Source organism: Lissotriton vulgaris, chromosome 12 (genome assembly GCF_964263255.1).
Source record: "Lissotriton vulgaris chromosome 12, aLisVul1.2, whole genome shotgun sequence".
NCBI classification, from domain to species: Eukaryota; Metazoa; Chordata; class Amphibia; order Caudata; family Salamandridae; genus Lissotriton; species Lissotriton vulgaris.
In genome coordinates this window covers 81,987,643-82,012,271 of record NC_141700.1, presented here as the reverse complement: position 1 = coordinate 82,012,271, position 24,629 = coordinate 81,987,643, and positions in this window count along the sequence as shown.

The window sequence follows — 24,629 nt, the reverse complement described above, 5'->3', positions numbered from 1 at the left end:
GAAGCTATTCCCCTTAGGACCACTACAGCCCCTGTGGTAGCAAGAGCCCTAGTTGGAGTATTCTCCAGAGTGGGCTTCCCTAAGGAAGTCGTCTCTGACAGAGGTGCAAACTTCATGTCGAGCTACTTGACTGCTATGTGGAAGGAATGTGGTGTCAACTACAAGTTCACTACACCCTATCATCCACAATGCAATGGGCTTGTTGAGCGGTTCAACAGGACCCTGAAAGGGATGATTCCTGGACTACCTGAAAAGCTCCGGCGTAGATGGGACGTCCTGATTCCCTGCCTTTTGTTCGCTTATAGAGAAGTCCCACAGAAGGGGGTTGGCTACAGCCCTTTTGAACTTTTGTACGGACATCCTGTAAGAGGACCCCTGTGTTTGGTGAAGGAAGGATGGGAGAGACCTCTCAAAAAGCCTGCAACCAGCATAGTGGATTATGTGCTTGGCCTCCACTCCCGGATGGCTGAGTACATGGAGAAGGCATCCGAAAACCTTAAGGCCAGTCAAGAACTCCAAACAGCTTGGCATGACCAAAAGGCTGTCTTGACTGTTTATCAGCCCGGACAGAAGGTGTGGGTGTTGGAGCCAGTGGCCCCAGCAGCACTCAAGGACAAATGGTCCGGTCCCTACACCATCCTGGAGAAACAGGGAGAGGTCACCTACCTGGTGTACCTTGGAACTCCCAGGAGCCCCCATCGGGTGCTCCATGTCAACAGGCTCAGGCATATGTCGACAGGAAGGACATGAGCTTGCTCATGGCCATAGATGAGGGACAGGAGGAAGAGAGTGACCCTCTCCCAGACCTGCTCACTCAGAATCCTGACGATGGATCGGTAGACGGTGTTGTCTTTTGTGGCAGCCTCTCCGAACATCAACAGGAGGATTGTAAACAGGTTCTTCAATCCTTCCGGCATATGTTCTCTCTAACACCCAGTCAGACCAATTGGTGTACCCATGAGGTTGACACTGGTGACAGCTTGCCCGTCAAGAGTAAAATCTACAGGCAGCCCGATCACGTTAGAGACTGCATCAAGACTGAAGTGCAGAAAATGTTGGAGTTGGGAGCCATTGAACCCTCGGATAGCCCTTGGGCTAGTCCCGTAGTCCTAGTGCCGAAGCCTCACACCCCGGGTGGTAAGAAAGAGATGAGATTCTGCGTAGACTACAGGGGTCTCAATGCAGTCACTAAGACTGATGCCCACCCAATACCAAGGGCAGACGAGCTTATAGATAGCTTCAGCCAACTACTTGAGTACGTTTGACCTGACAGCTGGGTATTGGCAAATCAGGTTAGCTGAGGACGCCAAGCCTAAGACAGCATTTTCTACCCCTGGTGGGCATTATCAATTTGTGGTAATGCCCTTTGGTTTGAAAAATGCACCTGCCACCTTCCAACGGTTGGTGAATCACGTTCTCACTGGGCTGGATGACTTCTGTGCGGCGTATCTTGACGATATTGCTGTCTTTAGCTCCACCTGGGAGGATCACCTGGTCCACCTGCGGAAAGTGTTAGAGGCTCTGCAAGCAGCAGGTCTCACTATCAAGGCTACCAAGTGCCAGATAGGGCAGACACAGGTTGTATACTTGGGCCACCTTGTCGGTGGGGGCCAAGTTCAACCACTGGAGAGCAAGATACAGTCAATCAGGGACTGGGCTCCTCCAACCACCCAGACTCAGGTTCGAGCTTTCTTGGGCCTGACTGGTTACTACCGAATGTTTGTCAGAAATTACGGATCGATTGTGACTCCGCTTAATGAACTGGCATGTAAGAAAATGCCAAAAAAGGTTCAGTGGACAGCGAGCTGTCAAAAAGCATTCGATGACCTAAAACAGGCCATGTGCACGGCACCTATCCTCAAGAGTCCAGACTACTCCAAACCATTCATTGTCCAAACAGATGCTTCTGAGTTGGGTGTGGGAGCTGTTCTATCTCAACTGAATTTTGATGGTAATGACCAGCCCATTGCTTTTATAAGCAGACGGCTGACCCCCAGAGAGAAAAATTGGCCAGCTATAGAGAGGGAGGCCTTCGCTGTGGTGTGGGCCCTGAAGAAACTGAGGCCATACTTGTTTGGCACTCATTTCAAGATTCAGACCGACCATAAGCCCCTCCTATGGCTAAATCAGATGAAGGGTGAAAACCCCAAACTGCTTAGGTGGACTTCACAGTGGAGCATAGACCTGGCACTGATCATGGCAATGCAGATGGGCTCTCCAGGTATTTCCACTTAGAACAAGAAGACTCACCTGGTCAAGGTTAGTTTATTGTCCCAACGTTTGGGGGGGGGGGTCATGTAGGAGAGTAGGGTCTGCAATCCTATGATCACCCAGACTTTTTGCTTTTGTTTCACTGGTTTACGACTTTCTCGGGCTGTGGGCCTGCTAATCAGACCCACAGCCTAGCTGTTCTCTCACTAAATTGATGTGTGTACCTTAGGTGCATTACCCAATTGGAACTGGGCCACCTTATCAGACCCTGTAACTCAGGGCATCGGTGTACCAAGGGCCTACCAGGGGCTGAAGCATGTATTATGCCACCCCTGGATGGCCGTCTAAATCTGACACAACTGGCTGCACGACAGCTGGGGCAACGTGGCGTACTCGCCCGTTGCTATAGGTATAGTATCCCTATATCTAAACCTAAAATGGACACCCGAGTTCCTATCAGTCACTCATATGGCAGGCCTTGACAATCCTGAAGCAGAGTGCGTGGAATCGTGTGAATTGGACTCTGGCACGAGCCGAGCCCGGTTGCAGCTTGCGGAACCAAGACCCAATGGCTGTTCCATGATAACGCGTACCATATTGGTAACTCCGGTATCGCGTTATCAAGACATGTCGAGTAAGGTGTCATACGAATCGGGATGCGGCCCCCTCACCAATGCTGGCGACGAGGTTAGCATTCCGCCCTTCTAGAGGGACACGACATGTACGTAACTGTGAACCCCGGTTAAAGTTAACTGAAGCCTCAGCTCCACAAAATGGACGCTGCCACCACAGACACGAGTCTGACCTCCTGCTGCTGGGAGTCCTTCCAGCGAGGAGAGCTTGGACAAAGGGTTTCCTGTCCGGAGCGGTGTTCGCACCATCCCAGACAGGGTTTTGTGTATCCTGGGTAGGCAGGGCTTTACACGAAGGTGACTACGGAGTGGCACCCCGGTGCTCACTACGCATCTGCCGGTTAGAACCAGTTCCAGGGGCGCGCAGCCCCTGACCTGGGGAAAGTCCGGCAGGGGAGAGGGGTGTAACTACCCCCCTTCCTGGTCCCACCCCTAGGGCAGGACCTAGTCATGTACCCACCCCTTTCTTTAGGATAAAGGCCGGAGCGGGGACCCTTCCAAATTAGATCATCTTTGAATCAAGAATACTTTCTACGAAAGGACTTCAAGACTCTTCTCAAGATTTCTCCCTTGTGGCTAAGGAGTAGTCACCCTGCGTCCGCAGGCACCATCTAAGAACTCTGCGGTTTGCTGCAAGTCCTTCCTCAGGAATCCGACTGCCCAGCTCGACGAGAACCGGCTTCCCTGGCACCTCTGACCTTTACCCACATCGCCAGCTCAGCTGAGATCTGTGGGTGCGACGAGACCTCGAGGGACCGGCCATCATCAAAACCTGCACGCTTTCTTAACCAGCACGACCACCGAAGGAATCCTCTGGTGAGTGCTCTGGGGTCCGAGAAGCCCCGACCCTGAGCAGCTCCAGCACCGAAGTGCAGTCTCCCAGCATCTCCACGATCTGCGTGGGGCCCTTCTGCTTCGCTGTTCAGCACGTTGTCCGATCACTAGCCGCTGGCTTGTGACTCTTTGACGACGAACGACAACCAACGTTGCTGGTCTGGTTGCTCCAGACTAGCCTTTGCTCCCTTCTGCGAGAAGAGCACCCCAGACCCTCCTGGTCCACTCAAGACGCCATTTTAGGCTCACCACGTGGCCCTGAAATCTGCCAAGGCTTGTTGCCCCAATCCTGGGCCCAGCGACGCCAACAGCATCAATCTTCGTGGGACAGCTCGCACCTCCATCCTGGTCGCCGACAACGCCTCCTGGTCCGTGAGACTGCAGAGCCTAGCGTCGCCCACTCACCTAGTCGAGGTGACGATCATCCGGTGCCCTCCTGGTACCCTCTGACTACTGGCTAGTAGTACGAACTTGGTCCCCTCTGCTTTCAGGTGTCATCGATCTCTGATCCAGGCTTGGATCTCTACGAACTATTCTCCACTGGTCGCCGGCCAGCAACTCCTTCCTTCCGGCTCCTGCTCGTCAGCGAAGACCCCCGACGCCTGTAAGACTTGTGCAGCCGCAGCCCTTGTGGCTAGGTAACTTCGGCATTTCGGTGCCCGCATAGCCTCCTTACTTTAGGGTCCCGAGTCCCTCGCTTCCGACTTGCCTTATCGGGTCCGCCCGAGACTACTAAACTTTCCGTGCCCTCGGGCACTTGTATTGATTGTGCACTTGAAGTATTTTCCTAAGAGTTTTGTTCTGTGCTTAGTACCCTGTCCTCATAAAGAGTCCAGGGCTGTTGTGATTCTAATAAATATACTGTTTATTTTCATAACACTTGTGTGGTGTCCTTTCACTTGGTGTTCAAGGGGTATGTGATGGTATAACAGCTGGCTTAACACGCCCTCTAGAGTTTAGCCCGAAGACTGCTCGTATCCACGCTACTAGGATAGCTGGTCTAAGGTTAACTTACAACCAATCACCATAGGGGTCGTTTGGACCGATGCATAGTGGTCACTAGAATAGTGAACACTGCATATCGGGCCAACTTCTCACAGTTAGTAGTTGTGTTTGTACTTTCATTAGCAGCGCTGGCACGGGCAATGGGTGGTGCAAGCTGCAGTGGACTCCTGGTGAGGGCCCTGGCACTTATTGTTTTACAAAATAATTACTGCTCGCGTTGCACTCTCACGCTGACTCTCACAGTGCTGCACTCTTATTCTGCTGGATGGAGTCTTGCACTCCCACCCTCCATATCACGTTTTGCACTCTCACCAGGGCACACCTGATATTGCAATATCATCCTGCTTCACCTAGTTTTGCAGTCTAACCCTTTCAGCACTTGTATCGCACTCTTACCCTGTCCAGCCCCACGTCGCACACTTTAGCCTGTCACGCCCACTAGTGTACTTTAACGCTTTCAGACCCAGTATTGCACTTTTCCCATGTCACACCTAGTTTTGCACTGTAACTTTGTTGCATGTAGTTGTGCGCTTTGGCTCTCTCCCTTATCCTGTTACCCTATCACACGTAGTATTGTATTGCACTCTTACTTATGGCGCGTAATGTTCGAATACAGATATAGCAAAGAACGCTGCCACGCTTAACATTTCACCCTCTGCAAATCTTAACGGCATATCCTCAAATACAACACCTGCCACACCCTCAATCAAGAGGCGTGTCACTCATATGTAGCAATGCGCCCTCACTGGAGATGATGTGTCATGTAATGTTACACTGTCCCTCACCCGGAACCTATCCCATGTCACAGACACTCCTTACCTTTGAAGTGTCTCTTATATAACAGCACACTTGCCGCAGTGCAATCTTACACACTATGCACAGACCTGCCAACCCTCCCGATTCAGGCGTGAGTCTACCGATTTGAAGGCTAGTCTCCCACCTCCCGATTCCTACAAGCAAAAACCCAATTCCTCGGGGGTTACAGCTGACAGGGCTTGGTATTGTTTAAAGTGCTAATTTTTCCAACAAAGAGTGGCGATGCAGGGGCTCTAGTCGGGGTGAAAAACCAACAAAGCGTAATTAACAAGGGAATCGTCTTTTAAAGACCTGCGAAGTACTGGGGGGGAGGGGGGATGTGTTTCAGCCCGGGCTGCCACAGGGGGGTGGGGGGTGCATGCACTGCCAACAACCTGCCAGGCCAGTGCCCAACACTTGCATCACCCTCTCTGCCTGCCTTATGCTCCATGCTTCTGGTAAGAAAAAAACGTGCATTTACATTTCAAATGTTCGATCCTAAGGCAGCACACTATTCAAAGCCCATACATGCCAGTAACCTGATTCAAATTCCCATTCTCCCGATTTTTTTAGGGCGAGGCCTGCGCCACTTCGTCAGAAGTGGGCGGAGTTTCGAGCCGTATTGTTAAGGGGCTCAGAATAGTGAAGTTAAAATTCCTCAGTGCGCGAGAATTTTCGTGGTGTTCTGTGCCATCTGCATGGGAATTGGTCCTCTCGTAGCTGTGTTTTTGTAAGGCTTCACGCAATAGGCCCTAGGAATGTTGCTCTGTCTAGTTCCTGCATATTCCGTGCTTGAACGCGCCTGAGATGCCATGAATTCCCAATTACCAGATGTCAGGGTCCGTTCGCGCATTCACGAGTCTGTAGTTTTCTTGAGGTATAAGGGCGCGCATGCTATCTCCCCGGCCAGGAGAATGCCTTAAATTTTCAATTAGCAGCTGTCAGAGGTGCCGGTAATTGAAGGCAGGTGCCAGGCTTATCGCGATTTTTTTTTTCTTTGCTGCGTGAAGGCTAGTCGCTGGCCTTCGAGGACGTGCACACAGTGCTCTGCAGGGTACAGAGAGATCTCAGCAGCAGGGGCATCAACCGCTGAGCTATCTCGCTCACTCAAACTCAAGGTAACTGCAGACTTCAACCAGACGCAGACAGAGAGCGCCATCAGAGCAGCAGGCGCGTTAACACCACAAACTATATGTAGGACTGGAGCCTGTGCATGGAGCCCTCTGCAGGAGGAGCACGAACCGACCCAGCTAGGTTACTTACCGAGGACTTATTTATTTATTTATGCGTTTTTATATAGCGCTGACTTTACCCGAAGGTGTCAGAGCGCTTCACAATAGGAACAGAACTAATACATGAGAACATTACAAGTCCACAAAATACAAAAGCAAACGTTACATTAAATGAAGCAAGAATGACAATCGTGAGCAAACAAAATACAAGAGGTAGCAAACGGTGCGTTACAAAAGTGACAATAGTGAACCAACAAAATACGCTATTGCGCATGCGTGTTACCCAATCAGCCCCCTCTGCCATAGGTGCATCAACCAACCGAGTCAGCTTACTGGGAACTGTGGAAACACAGGTCTGTGCTGATTCAGAGTGCAGAGTGCAGACAGATTCAGAGTGCAGATTCAGAGTGCAGATTCAGAGTGCAGACTGCAGATTCAGATTCAAAGTGCAGATTCAGAGTGCAGATAGTGAGTGCAGAGTGCAGATTGTGAGTGCAGATTGGCAGTGCAGATTGGTAGTGCAGAGTGCAGATTGTGAATGCAGAGTGCAGATTGTGAGTGCAGAGTGCAGATTGTGAGTGCAGATTGGCAGTGCAGATTGGTAGTGCAGAGTGCAGATTGTGAATGCAGAGTGCAGATTGTGAGTGCAGAGTGCAGATTGAGAGTGCAGAGTGCAGATTGAGAGTGCAGAGTGTAGATTGAGAGTGCAGAGTGCAGATTGAGAGTGCAGAGTGCAGTTTGAGAGTGCAGAGTGCAGATTGGGAGTGCATAGTGCAGATTCAGAGTGCAGATGCAGAGTGCAGACGCAGAGTGCAGATTCAGAGTGCAGATTCAGAGTGCTGAATGCAGATTGTGAGTGCAGATTGGTAGTGCAGAGTGCAGATTGTGAGTGCAGATTGGTAGTGCAGAGTGCAGATTGTGAGTGCAGTTTGGTAGTGCAGAGTGCAGATTGTGAGTGCAGAGTGCAGATTGAGAGTGCAGAGTGCAGTTTGAGAGTGCAGAGTGCAGATTGAGAGTGCAGAGTGTAGATTGAGAGTGCAGAGTGAAGATTGAGAGTGCAGAGTGTAGATTGAGAGTTCATAGTGCGGATTGAGAGTGCAGATTGAGAGTGCAGAGTGCAGATTGAGAGTGCAAAGTGCATATTGAGAGTGCAGTTTGAGAGTGCAGATTGAGAGTGCAGATTGAGAGTGCAGATTGAGAGTGCAGGATCAGAGTGGAGATTCAGAGTGCAGAATCAGAGTGCAGAATCAGAGTGCAGTTTCAGAGTGCAGTTTCGAGTGCAGTTTCAGAGTGCAGATTCAGAGTGCAGATTCAGAGTGCAGATTCAGAGTGCAGTTTCAGAGTGCAGATTCAGAGTGCAGATTCAGAGTGCAGATTCCAAGTGTAGATTCAGAGTGCAGTGTGCAGATTGTGAGTGCAGATTGGTAGTGCAGAGTGCAGATTGTGAGTGCAGATTGGTAGTGCAGAGTGCAGATTGTGAGTGCAGATTGGTAGTGCAGAGTGCAGATTGTGAGTGCAGTTTGGTAGTGCAGAGTGCAGATTGTGAGTGCAGATTGTGAGTGCAGAGTGCAGATTGAGAGTGCAGAGTGCAGATTGAGAGTGCAGAGTGCAGATTGAGAGTGCAGAGTGTAGATTGAGAGTGCAGAGTGCAGATTGAGAGTGCAGAGTGCAGATTCAGAGTGCAGATTCAGAGTGCAGATTCAGAGTGCAGATTGAGAGTGCAGATTCAGGGTGCAGAATCAGAGTGCAGAATCAGAGTGCAGTTTCAGAGTGCAGTTTCAGAGTGCAGTTTCAGAGTGCAGATTCAGAGTGCAGATTCAGAGTGCAGATTCAGAGTGCAGTGTGCAGATTGTGAGTGCAGATTGGTAGTGCACAGTGCGGATTGTGAGTGCAGATTCAAAATGCAGTGTGCAGATTGTGAGTGCAGAGTGCAGATTCAGAGTGCTGAGTGCAGATTGTGAGTGCAGATTCCGAGTGCAGATTAGTAGTGCAGAGTGCAGATTGTGAGTGCAGATTGGTAGTGCTGAGTGCAGATTGAGTGCAGAGTGCAGATTGAGAGTGCAGAGTGCAGATTGAGAGTGCAGAGTGCAGTTTGAGAGTGCCGAGTGTAGATTGAGAGTGCAGAGTGCAGATTGAGAGTGCAGAGTGCAGATTGAGAGTGCAGAGCGCAGATTGAGAGTGCAGACTGTAGATTGAGAGTGCAGAGTGCAGATTGAGAGTGCAGAGTGCAGATTGAGAATGCAGAGTGCAGTTTCAGAGAGTGCTGAGTGCAGAGTGCAGATTGAGAGTGCAGAGTGAAGATTGAGAGTGCAGACTGTAGATTGAGAGTGCAGAGTGCAGATTGAGAGTGCAGAGTGCAGATTGAGAATGCAGAGTGCAGTTTCAGAGAGTGCTGAGTGCAGATTGAGAGTGCAGAGTGAAGATTGAGAGTGCAGTGTGCAGATTGTGAGTGCAGATTGGTAGTGCAGAGTGCAGATTGTGAGTGCAGATTGGTAGTGCAGAGTGCAGATTGTGAGTGCAGATTGGTAGTGCAGAGTGCAGATTGTGAGTGCAGAGTGCAGATTGTGAGTGCAGAGTGCAGATTGAGAGTGCTGAGTGCAGATTGAGAGTGCAGAATGCAGTTTGAGAGTGCAGAGTGCAGATTGAGAGTGCAGAGTGTAGATTGAGAGTGCAGTGTGCAGATTGTGAGTGCAGATTGGTAGTGCAGAGTGCAGATTGTGAGTGCAGATTGGTAGTGCAGAGTGCAGATTGTGAGTGCAGTTTGGTAGTGCAGAGTGCAGATTGTGAGTGCAGATTGTGAGTGCAGAGTGCAGATTGAGAGTGCAGAGTGCAGATTGAGAGTGCAGAGTGCAGATTGAGAGTGCAGAGTGTAGATTGAGAGTGCATAGTGCAGATTGAGAGTGCAGATTGAGAGTGCAGATTGAGAGTGCAGATTCAGAGTGCAGATTGAGAGTGCAGATTCAGAGTGCAGATTGAGAGTGCAGATTGAGAGTGCAGAATCAGAGTGCAGAATCAGAGTGCAGTTTCAGAGTGCAGTTTCAGAGTGCAGTTTCAGAGTGCAGATTCAGAGTGCAGATTCAGAGTGCAGATTCAGAGTGCAGATTCAGAGTGCAGTGTGCAGATTGTGAGTGCAGATTGGTAGTGCAGAGTGCGGATTGTGAGTGCAGATTCAAAATGCAGTGTGCAGATTGTGAGTGCAGAGTGCAGATTCAGAGTTCAGATTCAGAGTGCTGAGTGCAGATTGTGAGTGCAGATTCCGAGTGCAGATTAGTAGTGCAGAGTGCAGATTGTGAGTGCAGATTGGTAGTGCTGAGTGCAGATTGAGTGCAGAGTGCAGATTGAGAGTGCAGAGTGCAGATTGAGAGTGCAGAGTGCAGATTGAGAGTGCAGAGTGCAGTTTGAGAGTGTCGAGTGTAGATTGAGAGTGCAGAGTGCAGATTGAGAGTGCAGAGTGCAGATTGAGAGTGCAGAGTGCAGATTGAGAGTGCAGACTGTAGATTGAGAGTGCAGAGTGCAGATTGAGAGTGCAGAGTGCAGACTGAGAATGCAGAGTGCAGTTTCAGAGAGTGCTGAGTGCAGAGTGCAGATTGAGAGTGCAGAGTGAAGATTGAGAGTGCAGATTGAGAATGCAGAGTGTAGATTGAGAGTGCAGAGTGCAGATTGCGAGTGCAAAGTGTAGATTGAGAATGTAGAGTGCAGTTTCAGAGTGCAGATTCAGAGTGCAGATTCAGAGTGCAGTTTCAGAGTGCAGTTTCAGAGTGCAGTTTCAGAGTGCAGATTCAGAGTGCAGATTCAGAGTGCAGAATCAGAGTGCAGAATCAGAGTGCAGAATCAGAGTGCAGTTTCAGAGTGCAGTTTCAGAGTGCAGATTCAGAGTGCAGATTCAGAGTGCAGATTCAGAGTGCAGATTCAGAGTGCAGTGTGCAGATTGTGAGTACAGATTAGTAGTGCAGAGTGCAGATTGTGAGTGCAGATTGGTAGTGCAGAGTGCAGATTGTGAGTGCAGATTGGTAGTGCAGAGCGCAGATTGTGAGTGCAGAGTGCAGATTGAGAGTGCAGAGTGCATATTGTGAGTGCAGAGTGCAGATTGAGAGTGCAGAGTGCAGATTGTGAGTGCAGAGCGCAGATTGAGAGTGCAGAGTGCAGATTGAGAGTGCAGAGTGCAGATTGAGAGTGCAGAGTGCAGATTGAGAGTGCAGATTCAGAGTGCAGTTTCAGAGTGCAGTTTCAGAGTGCTGTTTCAGAGTGCAGATTCAGAGTGCAGAGTGTGAGTTCAGAGTGCAGATTCAGAGTGCAGAGTGCATTTGTGAGTGCAGAGTGCAGATTCAGAGTGCAGATTGTGAGTGAAGAGTGCATTTGTGAGTGCAGAGTGCAGATTCAGAGTGCAGAGTTCAGAGTGCAGGGTGCAGATTCAGAGTGCAGATTCAGAGTGACTGAGTGCAGAGTGAGTGTAAAGTGACAGTGAGTGCATGGCGACTGCAGAGACAGTGTGTAAGGGTGCGGGGTGCACATTGTGTTAGTGTGCAGAATGAGTGTGCAGGATAAACAGTGTGTGACTATGCAGGGTGACTTTGGGAGTGTGCGGGTGAGCAGTGTGTGAATGTGTAGGGGCAGTGTGTGAGTTTGCTGAAAACACCACATACACCACACACACATACCACACACACACACACCATACACACACCACACACACATACACCACACACACATAACACACACACAAACCACACACCTCACTCTCTCAACACCACACACTCGTCACCACTCACCACAACACACTCACCACCATACACTCACCCCCCCCCCCCAGGCTCACCCCCACAGACTCACCACCACACACTCACCACTACACAGAAATCAACACACACAACAACACACCCCCAGCCGTCAATGAATGCTTTCACCAGGCACAAACACCAACAACCATCAATGTACGCTTTCACCAAAAACAGACACGACCATGCATCAGTGCCGCTAAACACTCACGCACACAACAAACAATGTCAGTGCAACTTTCACTAAACACACACACACACCAACAGCTGACAGTGCACCATCCACTCTTTCAATTGGCAAAATCATCAACAGCTGTCAGTGCACCCTTTCACCAACCACACGCATTACCATCCAGCTCTGTACGCTTGACAGCCACACTCAGTATCAGCTCTTACTGCACGCTACCACCAGTCATACACACCTCAAGCCACCAGTACACGCTTCCACCAAACACACACCAACAGCCATCACTGCACAATTCCTACAGGCACACACATCCACCACACATCAATGCACACACCAATTGATAACGCATCCACCAATTAATATTGTACCTAACGCACTATGCTGCGCTTTACCTTTTAAAGATATTGTTGCGTTAAAGTGCAGCATGCCACCATTGATAACATTCCAATCCAACACACATATCTCCAACACACACCACATGCTTCCACTCCAAAACACATGTCTAAAACACATTGCCATTTACAATGCCATTATCTCTAACTCAAACAAACCCGAGCCCTAATGCATTCCTAATGCTTGTTTTTTTTAATCTCCCACTTTGTTCTCCTGAAATGTTGGCATGTATGTATGCCTGTCACATGCAATACGACCTTCTGAAGGCTAACAGGTGGAGAATGTTCCATACATGTCAAATGCAACATGGATTATGTGTGGTGCGAACTGCCTGTCACAGTCTTGTTCTTTTCCTCGTATGACGGGGCCTGCGGGCACACTAGTGCAAAAAAACGATGGATTTGGGCCCAGATCTTTGGACTGGGTTGAGTGTGTGACATTGATCCACATTCGGTCCATCACCTGTTGTGTCTGCGGGCACACTCGGCAGGCACGTGGTGCACTCAGTCCCGCTCAACGCCCTTTGCTTGGCCTGGACACAACACAGATTTTATCGACAAGTAGCCTGCGAGTTGCATGTTTTCAAAATGGCGTCATTTTAATGTTCCAAGCCATTGGGACGCCATAGTGCATGTGACACCAAACTCTTACGCAATCATTCGCCAATGAGTGGCATTTCCTCAGTATTAGTGCGGAAGTATCACTCCACAGGCAGTCAGTCACACACCCTCCCCCTGGCCCGCAGGATCATGGGCTGGCCCAGGAGTCCCCTGCCCTGGATTCGCCCATTCTCTCCAGCCATAAACAAGGCATTAACATTCCCGGCCTGCCTCGGGGTTCAGCGGCGCCTGTCACTCACCCAAGGCCGTGCTGGCCCCGACGGCACGTTCATTAGGACCGACAGCACGCTCATCCGGCCCACGTGCGCCCTTCCCGCCCTGGGCCAGCCAGGCCCTCCGCCACCGCCGGGCTCCGACCCCTGAGTTCAATGGGCTGGGGCAGGGTCCGTCCCCACAGAGCCCTCCTTGGGAAGGGCGACGCGCAAACAACATGTCATTAGCATGTGATTAGCGATCCCTGTAACTGTTTGCAGCTGAGCCGAGCACAACGTGTGCAGGAGCAGACGGGGGTAAAAAGGGCGTGAGCTCGTCTCCCCTCCCGGCATAATCTGTCTTGACGTGCTTCTTTCTCCCAGCAGGCAGAGGTGAGCCTGTTTGTGTCCCAGAGATGGATGCTGGGGGCACCAGGCCTACGAATGCAGCTGTTGCACCCTGAGCCTGTCCTGACTCCTCCGCCAGCGCACCCTGACCCGGAAGTGACTGTGCAGTTCAATAAATCTCGTTTGTGTTCGCTCCAGTTGGGGAACATGTATTTATGGAGGTTGGATACATACCTTCACCAGCAAAAAAAACAAGAGAATTTCTACCTATTAAAAATACAGACCGATACCAATACACATGGGCTTAGCTACCAATGGTGCAGCAGGTGCAGTGACACCAGAGGCAAAGTATTTGAGTGGGCCCACTCGACCCAATTAGGAAATGTTGGTACCAACCGAGGGGGCGGTGATGAACAATTTCCGTACTTGCATCAAGTGTCTTAGTGGAGATCTAATAAGACACCAAGAACCAGTTTCCCAAAAAAACAAATCACATGGAATGCTCTCCATTAAAGTTCACAGCATGGACAAATATCCATGTGCCAGAAGCTGTTCTGCCAGAACTATATTGTTAAAGAAGTGAGCAGAATTTACACCAGCAGAAAGTTAACAAGGGCCCAACATCAAGGGTAGATTCGTACCAGTTTGAAGAGAATAAGATCACCTTGGCTCTAGAACCTTGACTGATCACCACAATATAGCATCTCTGATACATTACTTTTACTGGTTTTGCGTTACTTTGCCGTTTCTTCAGGAATTTCCAAACTTCTCTATTTTAATCTTAAATTCATATCCTGCCATGTTGGAAAAATTGACCAACATATCAATGTATATATAAATTCCCCCAAAAGTTAGATAAGCACCTTTAAGCATCCTAACATGCACGGTTGAGTAGGCCATAAAGGAAAATGATCCTTGACCGATGGGGCCAAAGACACTGGTCAGCCTGGACCATTTTCTTCTCCTTAGCCTGGGTCTCTTTGAGCCATACAAGCAGGGTACCACAGTCTGTGTAGACTACTTGCCTTACCTTCTACTTAAGGAGCAACCGAGGAATGCTGCACAATAATAACACTTTGCAAGTATTCCCACTTGTTTTTGGTGCCCCATCTTAGTTTGGGTCCCAATCTGAGCAACTGGCCTTTCTGCCACTCTCGGTACAAAAGGGGGTGGTGATGGACGGAGCATCTGAATCAATCAAACACTCACACCCAGTCAAAAGATCTGGGTTTAATCCATCACCGTTCTTTAGCCCACTCTGCCACCCCAGTTTAGACATGGCTATATGCAAAACAGTCTGACTCTGTGCCTCATGGGAACAGTCCAGCCCGAACTGCCAAGCCATGTCTTCCGAGGACCGGTTTCTGGCATTCCAGCCGTCTTCAGCCCGGCTTGCTTGAATCCAGTGGCAAAGTGAGCAAGAGACTCACGTCTGAGCATACCCTGCCACACTTATGGCGGCCAAAAGCGGTCCATCACCACCCCCTTTTGTACTGCTTTCTGCCACTCTGGCATTTTTCTGGTGGGTTGCAGGTGAGGAGCTGCTGTCAGAGCAGGATGGGCTGCCATGACCCAAGTGTGCCTCTTACGACCCGCTCTAGTCGTGGCTTCCTGCAGTGTGGAGTGAGTTAAGCCGTTTTGCTGGGGCTGTTTTAGTTTCGGCTCCAGCCGTGGCTTGGTTTCTGCTCTAGTCGTGGCTAGCCTGCGTGCTTTCTTGGTAACTGGGCTGAGCATTAGGCACCTCTTCCATAGAGTAGAGGCAGAGATCCTGTAGCCGACCTTAAGCATGGGCGAACTGGGCCCACTGCCGGACCGCTGACCTTCAGAGGAGCGGAGGAGCAGCCTTCTGGTCTCCCTCTGACCTGGTTCTAAAGAAAAGTGTGTTAACCATTGTTCTGAAGTTTGTTTTTCCCCTTTCTCTTGTCCCCCTCACCTTCCTGTATCTCACCCATTTCCCCAAGACACTGACATTTAAAGATGACAAGCAGTAAGGGGGTGCCAAATTGTGTTTTGTTATTTGTTTGTAATCCTCTGAGGCGGAAGCCGGAGGACTGTGCCCACAATTGATTTTAAAAATTGTCTTTTCTCTTTGTGTTTGATTTAAAAAAAAACTTTGAGCTCACCTGCACTGAAGCGCTGACCCACACGCGCTATCACAGCCCTCCTAGACCACCCCTGACACAGCGACCCCAGCGCTGATACAGGGAAACGCCCAAGGCGGTAGCCACGCCCACTGTGAGGCCACGCCCACTTTTCAAACCGCTACAAAACGCTGAGAACAAGCGTACCGCATTATTATTTGTTTGTAATCCTCTGAGGCGGAAGCCGGAGGACTGTGCCCACAATTGATTTTAAAAATTGTCTTTTCTCTTTGTGTTTGATTTAAAAAAAACCTTTGAGCTCACCTGCACTGAAGCGCTGACCCACACGCGCTATCACAGCCCTCCTAGACCACCCCTGACACAGCGACCCCAGCGCTGATACAGGGAAACGCCCAAGGCGGTAGCCACGCCCACTGCGAGGCCACACCCACTTTTCAAATCGCTACAAAACGCTGAGAACAAGCGTACCGCATTATTATTTGTTTGTAATCCTCTGAGGCGGAAGCCGGAGGACTGTGCCCACAATTGATTTTAAAAATTGTCTTTTCTCTTTGTGTTTGATTTTAAAAAAACCTTTGAGCTCACCTGCACTGAAGCGCTGACCCATACGCGCTATCACAGCCCTCCTAGACCACCCCTGACACAGCGACCCCAGGGCTGATACAGGGAAACGCCCAAGGCGGTAGCCATGCCCACTGCGAGGCCACGCCCACTTTTCAAACCGCTACAAAACGCTGAGAACAAGCGTACCGCATTATTATTTGTTTGTAATCCTCTGAGGCGGAAGCCGGAGGACTGTGCCCACAATTGATTTTAAAAATTGTCTTTTCTCTTTGTGTTTGATTTTAAAAAAACCTTTGAGCTCACCTGCACTGAAGCGCTGACCCACACGCGCTATCACAGCCCTCCTAGACCACCCCTGACACAGCGACCCCAGCGCTGATACAGGGAAACGCCCAAGGCGGTAGCCACGCCCACTGCGAGGCCACGCCCACTTTTCAAACTGCTACAAAACGCTGAGAACAAGCGTACCGCATTATTATTTGTTTGTAATCCTCTGAGGCGGAAGCCGGAGGACTGTGCCCACAATTGATTTTAAAAATTGTCTTTTCTCTTTGTGTTTGATTTTAAAAAAACCTTTGAGCTCACCTGCACTGAAGCGCTGACCCACACGCGCTATCACAGCCCTCCTAGACCACCCCTGACACAGCGACCCCAGCGCTGATACAGGGAAACGCCCAAGGCGGTAGCCACGCCCATAACACCCACTAGAAATGTGCCGGCCATACCAGCGCAGCGGACAAGCGCAGCGGGAGCGCCGTTTGCACGCCTAAGGCAAGCCCGTCTGCGCCCGTCCGCGCACGACCGGGCCCAGGGCCAGAACCCCTGCCGAACACAGCTGACCCTAAGGTAAGCTACTCACGTCGAGAGCTACTAAGTCTCAGACCCCCAGCCTCCTCCTGTGAATATGTCCATGATCTAAATGGACCTTTCATTCGCTGCTCCCTTTGCAAGCCAGTCCAGCTCAAACTTCCTATAAAACCTCACAAGCCCGCCTCCCTCAAACTCGCATCGCTAAACTGTCGCTCGCTCCCTAAACATGCGATACAGATCAACCATCTTATAGAGGATCAGGAGATAGACATCCTCTTCCTCACGGAAACTTGGCTCGCCCCACATTCGCAATCAGATATGGCACTAGCTACCCCACCGGGCTTCCTTATTCAGTCCCTACCCCGCCCCTTAGGCAGAGGTGGTGGTGTCGCCATTATTCACCGGGACTATGCACTGTAAAACCAGTGATGCGCAGATCCCCGACTCGGAAAGCCTTCAGTTTACTATTAAGCTAGACCCAACCAACTCACTGACAGGAGTCCTTGTGTACCGCCCCCCCCGGCCCTCCAGGCCCTTTCGCTAGTTCCCTCCTGGACACCGTAACTACTCAGGCCCACTCCCTATCAAACTTCATGATAGTAGGTGACCTGAACATTCATCTCGATGACCCTGCAGACCCGGTAGCCACCGACCTGATCCTCGATCTGGCAGCACTTGACATCCGCCTCCTTAACTCCGGAGCCACCCACATCAAGGGTCACCTATTGGACCCGGTGTTCACCAGCTCCCCTTCGATGCAAGCGAAGGTGGCCCTTCCCCTTCCTTGGACAGACCACTTCTTAGTCTCCTTTCGACTACCAGGAACTTTCAGGAAACCTCAAAACCGCCCACTTATATCAGGGACAGGACCTGGTCCAGACTCCCCACCGAAGAATGGGCCAGGATCCTAAAAATGACCACCCCTGCATACGCCGAAGACCCGGCTGTTGCCGACAAAAAATTTAGAGAGTGGATTACCACCTCCCTGGACTCAGTGCTCCCACTTAGAACTAGGGAGGACAAAAACGGTAAACCCGGTTCCGCCCCGTGGTATACCTCGGACCTCCGACTACCTCGCAAAAACTGCAAAAAAGCTGAACGGCTTTCGAAGAGAGACTGGCAGCACGCCAGCAAGGAAGCATACCATAACACAGTCAGACTCTACAAAGAGGCCATCAGGCTCGCCAAAGCTTCCCACTACGACACGCGGATAAAAGAATCCTCCAACTCAGCCAGGGAATCCTTCCTAATTGTAAAGGAGCTGCTTAAAGTACCTAACACTCCTTCCTCCATCACCCCCCGGGTCGACCGAAGTAATGAACTAGCCACCTATTTCATCGACAAAATATCCCGCATCCTGGCTTCCCTCCCACCCCCCGGTCCCCCTAGCCACATGGACAGCCGTTCATCCCCCTGCCAGACTGAAAGCAGTTTACACCCCATACTTGCGACATTCCGGCCAGTAACCTGCATAGAGGTAGAACGAACCTTGGCTAAAATGAAAAGCGGATCACCTCTGTACCCGGCACCCATCAGATTCCTCAAAACCGTGGCCCCTGTCATCGTTCCCACGGTCATGGAGCTTATCAACAGCTCGCTTGCCCAGGGATCTGTCCCTGACAGCTGGAAGAGTGCGGTGGTAAAAGCACTTCTAAAAAAAACCCAGCTTGATCCAGCGGACATGTCAAACTACCGACCAATATCACTCCTTCCCGGAATCAGCAAGGTAGCCGAGAAATTGGTCAACGGACAATTATCTCAGTTCTTCGAGACTAACAACGTCCTACGGCAATCCCAGACTGGATTCCGCCCGGGTCATGGCACAGACACCGCCCTTCTTGCCGTTATCGAGGAGGCGAGGCGCATATTGGATTCAGGAGGGTCAGTGGCAGTGATCCTCCTGGATCTTAGCGCAGCCTTCGACACAGTCAACCACCGTGTCCTTCTCCATCGACTCGCGGCAGCAGGGCTCACCGGGACGGCACTCAGTTGGATTGAATCCTTCCTCACTGGGCGCTCGTTCCAGGTTTGGGACGACAATCACCACTCGTCCACCCTCCCCCTCACAAGCGGGGTCCCTCAGGGTTCCTCCCTGAGCCCGACGCTTTTTAATGCATATATGGCCCCCCTTGAAGACGTGGTGACACCATTTGACATAAAAATGGTAAGCTACGCTGATGACACTCAACTGGTCGTCTCCTTATCACAACTAATCGACCACCCAGACAACTTGACTAACTGCCTCACAGAAATCCACAGCTGGATGAGTGACTCATCATTAAAATTAAATGGGTCAAAGACGGAAGTGATGCTCCTGGGGAAACAATGGACGACCATCCCCCCAGCACTCTGGCCCGACGTGTTCGGGGAAATCCCCCCCCCCCCCCCGAAGCGTGAAATCAAGACCCTCGGTGTGTGGCTCGAACCAGAGCTCTCTATGAAGACGCAAGCAGCCAAAACTCCGGGCACCTGTTTCGGGCTCATGCGCACGACCCACAAGATTCTCCCCTTACTGCCACCTGCTTCCAGGAAACTGCTTATCCAGGGACTAGTACTGTCACGCCTGGACTATAGCAACATGGTCTACCTGGGAGCCCCTGAGGCCACCCTAACAAAACTGCAGCGGACACAGAACGCTGCAGCACGTCTGCTCACCGACCTTCCCTCCAGAGTATCCGCCAGACCTGCCCTCAAGGCTCTGCACTGGCTCCCTGTGCGCCAAAGGGTGCATTTCAAAGCCATGTGCACGACTCACAAGCTGATCAACGGATCTGGCCCTGCGATCCTTAGCAGCATGATCACCCCCTACAAAGCACCCAGATCCCTACGATCCGAGAATGAGCACCTGGCCAACATTCCCAGATTCAAAAGGACACGCACAGGAGGACGACGTTTCTCTGTTCAAGCAGCCACTGGATGGAACGCCCTACCACGTTCCCTCAGACTTGAACCCAACTACCTGGTATTTCGCAAAAAATTGAAGACACACCTATTCCCTAAATAACTGTCCCTCCTCTCTCCCTCTCCCTCATCTGGACTACAATTCCTACAGCGCGGGGATGCCCTTGGGTCACCAGGCGCTTTACAAATCGCTATTAAATTAAAATTTAAATTAAATTTTGCCCAGGGTGCTATCTGCGCAAAGGCCGGCTCGGCCTGTACTGCTACCAGTTTACATAATAATCTTAAAACTATAGTTACCCACGGAGTTCAAAGAGAAATATGGAATTTATTGAAGCCAAGTACTTAGGCTAAAATATTAGACATAACTGCACTGCATTAAAAGAACATTTAGAGGTTAATAAGGAACAGTTGTGATTAATAACAGTTTCCAATAAGATATATCCTTACTCTAAAACCCCCAGCGGTCTCCAAAATGCCCTGAAGTGTTTTAATGATTTCTGTGCTTCTCGGGGACTGGAAATTAATAATAATAAAACAAAATGCATGTTCTTCAACCAGCATAGATCATTTAGGGGCGGTATACCAATGGATAACCTCCCCTTGGAACGGGTTAAGTCTTTTGTATATTTGGGCATAACTTTACAAAAAGATATGGGATGGAAGAGCCAAATGGATATGTCTGTTTTGAAATTTCTCCAAAATGCAGGGGCTATTTATACCAATCATAGGCTGTAACATACCAAACCTATAAGTCCGGTCATACAAATTTATGATGCGAAAGTTTTGAGTTCTACGTTGTTTGGGGCTGATTTGTGGGGCTTTGGAAACCTTAGAGCGATTTCTATTGCAGAAACAAAGTTTTTAAAGAAAATCATAGGCGTCCCACAAAGTACCCCCTCAGGCCCGTTGTTGTATGACCTTGGCAGAAAACCTGTAGCGGACCTGGCCAGACTTCGTCCCCTCTTATATTGGCGGAGGCTCTGGTCCACAATGAAATTAAAACATTATGCGTTAGGCATTATGGACGTTATTTTGGCAGATAGCCAACATAGAATTAAATAGCTTCGGGAAATCAAGTCCCTTCTTGAAATGATGGGCATGAGTGTATTATGGATTCTATTCAGAAGCCACAACGGTCACGCCAGACTACTAAACACGAGCAATTCGGTGGAATACGAGGAATGGGTATATTCTTTAAAAGTATCATATTATACCGAAGACAGTGATTCAACTCAGACCCTATTTTGGGAAGGGAGCTTATTGCAGCATACCTGATTTTACGCATTAAGGACCACGTCCCCCGTTTCCAATATTTCGAGGAAAGGACTAGATTACATACGAACATTGCACAAAAAGGTCCTGATTTCAAGTATAACCATAAATAATTGGTCCTCTATCATTGGACTTATGTAAAATATACCCTCTTTTGAGGTTGGACCATTCAATTAGGAACGCCACTGACTATGCACTTACAACAGGGGTGTATTACTATATAGGACCCTGATACTAGGACAGAGCCAAAAAGTTTTACAGTCTTGATAAAGATGGAGTGACCATTTTTCCATCAAAACGCGTCGACGCATCCTCTACGTACAACTCAAGACGCCAGTACCCTAATAGAAGCACAAATTATACAGTGTGCGATATTTAGAGTGTCACTAGGACATCGAGTATACTAACTGTACTACACAATTGTTAATGTCTTACTTTGTTTCTGTCCTTCCATGTGATTATGCGGGTCATGATCGTTAATGTCTGGTTTTGAACTGTATTTGAATTGCATTATTCTGTTGAATTTTTTTAAGTGATTCCTATTGATTTTATGTACCTTGTTTGTCATTGTATTTTTATATGATTGTATATTTTTATTATATATGGAATAAATCTGATGTTCTTTTTATACATTTAGTTGTATTTGTATGATTGATGATCATACGGTTTTAGAATATATGTAGATCAAGGGGACTAAACTTTTTCAGGCTGTATTATGGACTGACCCTGCCAATGCGCCTTTCCCCTCTAAAGAATCTTTCAAGGCAAAATATTGGGAAATGGTGTTCTGAAACACATACCGCAGCCAACCTTCTTTATCTTTAACGGGTACATTTATGGAATTTAAATCCTCTCCCTTCCTTGGGCAATACTGGGACACCATAACTAAACCCGTGACCTGAAATTATATTTCCAGCTAAGGATAGGCACTCTTCCAATCAGATCATTTACTGCAAAGTGGGGTAAAGGCAAGTGCGATAAATACCCTTTCTGCATAGACCGAATTGAAACAGTCCCCATGTTCTCATAGCTTGCTCTGCATACTCTACTCCTCGGCGTGCATGGCTAAGTCCGATAGCTAAATCACTGGGCCTTACAAACTGTGCTGAGGCAATCAGAGTACTTTGTTCCGATCCTGCACCACCAATTGCCATAGCAAAGGCTAAATTTCTAAGATGGTCATGGGGTATACGTATGCGCCACATTGGTGGAATCCAAAGCTGAGTAACACCTAAACTCCCTTGATTACAATAACAGTTTCAATTAATTACCTTTGTATTACATTCTGATTCTTTTGAATACCTTTTAATCTAATGGATTAAATGTCCTTTCCTCTTTTTATTATATTTATACTGCATATTTTAATGTTTTGAAATTCATGGTTTTTAACGCACTTGTTCTGATATATGTATGTGATTTAAGACTTAATTGTCGTAATAAAGCTTTTGAATTTGCCTTACTCTTACACATCATTAGAGCCAGGGCCGGACTGGCTGTAGCAGGCTCTGGGCGTTTCCCCGGTGGGCCGCCATGGTAGGGGCCAGTTATGGACCCCTGGGGGCCTTTTTTTTTTACCGGGGACGGTTTTGCAGCACAGCTGCAATATCGCCCCCCTGTAACACAAGCAGCGGGAGACAGGAGTGGTGCTTTCCACTAACAGAGGAGCCGGCCATGCTGTTTGCCAGGACCGGTTTCGGTTCCCAATCGGGCCATGATTAGAGCCCTGTTTCCACGGGATACTGATGTACTTATGTCCAAATAATATTAGATCTGTTTTTCTTTCTTTACTTGTAGGTAATTCAGCTTGCTAAGCGAACTGATTCACCATTTTCCTTCTCTTCAGCCTACCTGTTCTGGTTTCATACAGATGTGCACTGCGTGTCTGTCCTATTTTACAATGCAGGGGCCTTATTTATGAAGGACTTGCGCCGCCGGTGCGTCACTTTTTCCCATGTTAAAAGTGACGCACCGGCGGCGCAAGTCCTTCATAAATAAGGCCCCAAGTGTTTTAGATGACACTTTTGCAGTGTATACTGCTGATACCTTTTGGACATTTAAATGCAAGTATACACATATCTGTTAAATGGATGTGGAAAAAAACTCGTTGCAGCTTCATTTATACAGAAGCACAAAATTACAATGAATGAATACAGAAAAAATAGAGCAAAAAATAAATATGGATAAATACAGACGGAAATGTCGAAAAAATAAATACTATAAAACCAGGAGCCCTAATCTTAATCTGGTCCTTGAAAAACAGAAAACATGCACTAATCAGGGGTGATTAGAAAGTACAGGAGTGAAGACAAGAAATGTGATTCTGCATCTGTCTGTCTATTTATGTACAAGTCATCTACCTCAAAAGGGTCCTATGGATGCTTTAAAGTGGGCGCAGGGCACATTAGCGGGCAGTGCCAGGGTGCTGGCGCTCACTAGTCTGCACACGTGCACACCACCTTACACGGGACCCCAGCTCTGCCATCTGCACCTCACGCCCCCTAGTGTTCACACAGAGACATTCCACAGTGATCTATTCACAGGTGGAACACGGGTGGTGATTCTCACGGCGAGGCCTGTCCGCACCAACACTGCCACGGCCCTCCAGCATTCACAGGTGCCCCAGAGCATAGCCGAAGAGCACACAGTGCGTCACCGTGAGTGACACTGCCAGGCACCACGCACGACACCCCGAAGTCCACCTCCGAGGGGACATTTACTGAGGCTAACCTCTTCGGTGAATCTCGAGGACAGCTTTAGGGTGCACAAATGCTTAAAGAATGAAGAATTAAATAACTATTTCTTAATAGAACTTATTTATGGTGAGGTTCTAAAACTGCAATGTTTTTGCTTTTGTAGAGCACCTATCTCCCTCTTGCAAGTTACAATTGCATCACAAAATGACACTCGACAGTACGAAAATGCAAGGTAGTGAAGCCTTGGAATGTTTTTCCATTGCGACAAGAAACCAAGGTTTTCCGAATGGACACGCTGTGTGGTCTTAGGCAAATTCCTTCGCCTACAAGCCCGGGTAATTAATCTTAAACCTTAGAGTGACAGCACTTGGAAGTGGGAAGTCCCCACAAAAATAGCTATGTGACGAAATGTTGTACAGTCTCTGGACTGGATCTACCACAAGGAAAACAAAACAAGAACTTTTCTGAGTTCTGGGGGCTGCAAAATGGCGGTTCGGACACTGGACAGCAGCATTGTTGAGGAAGCTCGGGGTAAGGCTGAAGGCCATGGACTGTCTTCGTGTCCAGAGCAGGCTGGAAACGGAAACCATGGCCGGGTCTCGCTGATGATAAGTTTTCACAAATTCTACTCTTCTATGTCACTGGGCATGATTAAAACAGCGGGCTTTCAGTGTCCGACAGCCTATTTCTTATCCTATACTGCCACCCTCAGGATTCAAGTAAGAATTCAGTAAGAATACAGTGTAGATAGATGCAGATACTTCGACCAATAAAAGTAACGTAACGTAATGCACAAGTTCTCTCTTCATACATGTGTATCACGTTCATAAAAGAACCGATGCGTGTCCCTCTTAAACCGGATATACATATCTACTATACTCAGAAAGGCAAATCAGGAAAACGGTGTACAGGTATGGTGCTTAGAAACCACTCCCTTCCGTCTCAGGCCGGTAGAGACATGCCTCAAAGAACTTAACGTTACCAGCAGGGATGCCAGCAGGTGCTTTAATCCTTTCACCGAAGGGCCTTCTTTGTAGCTCCGCGTCACGAGTTATACAATC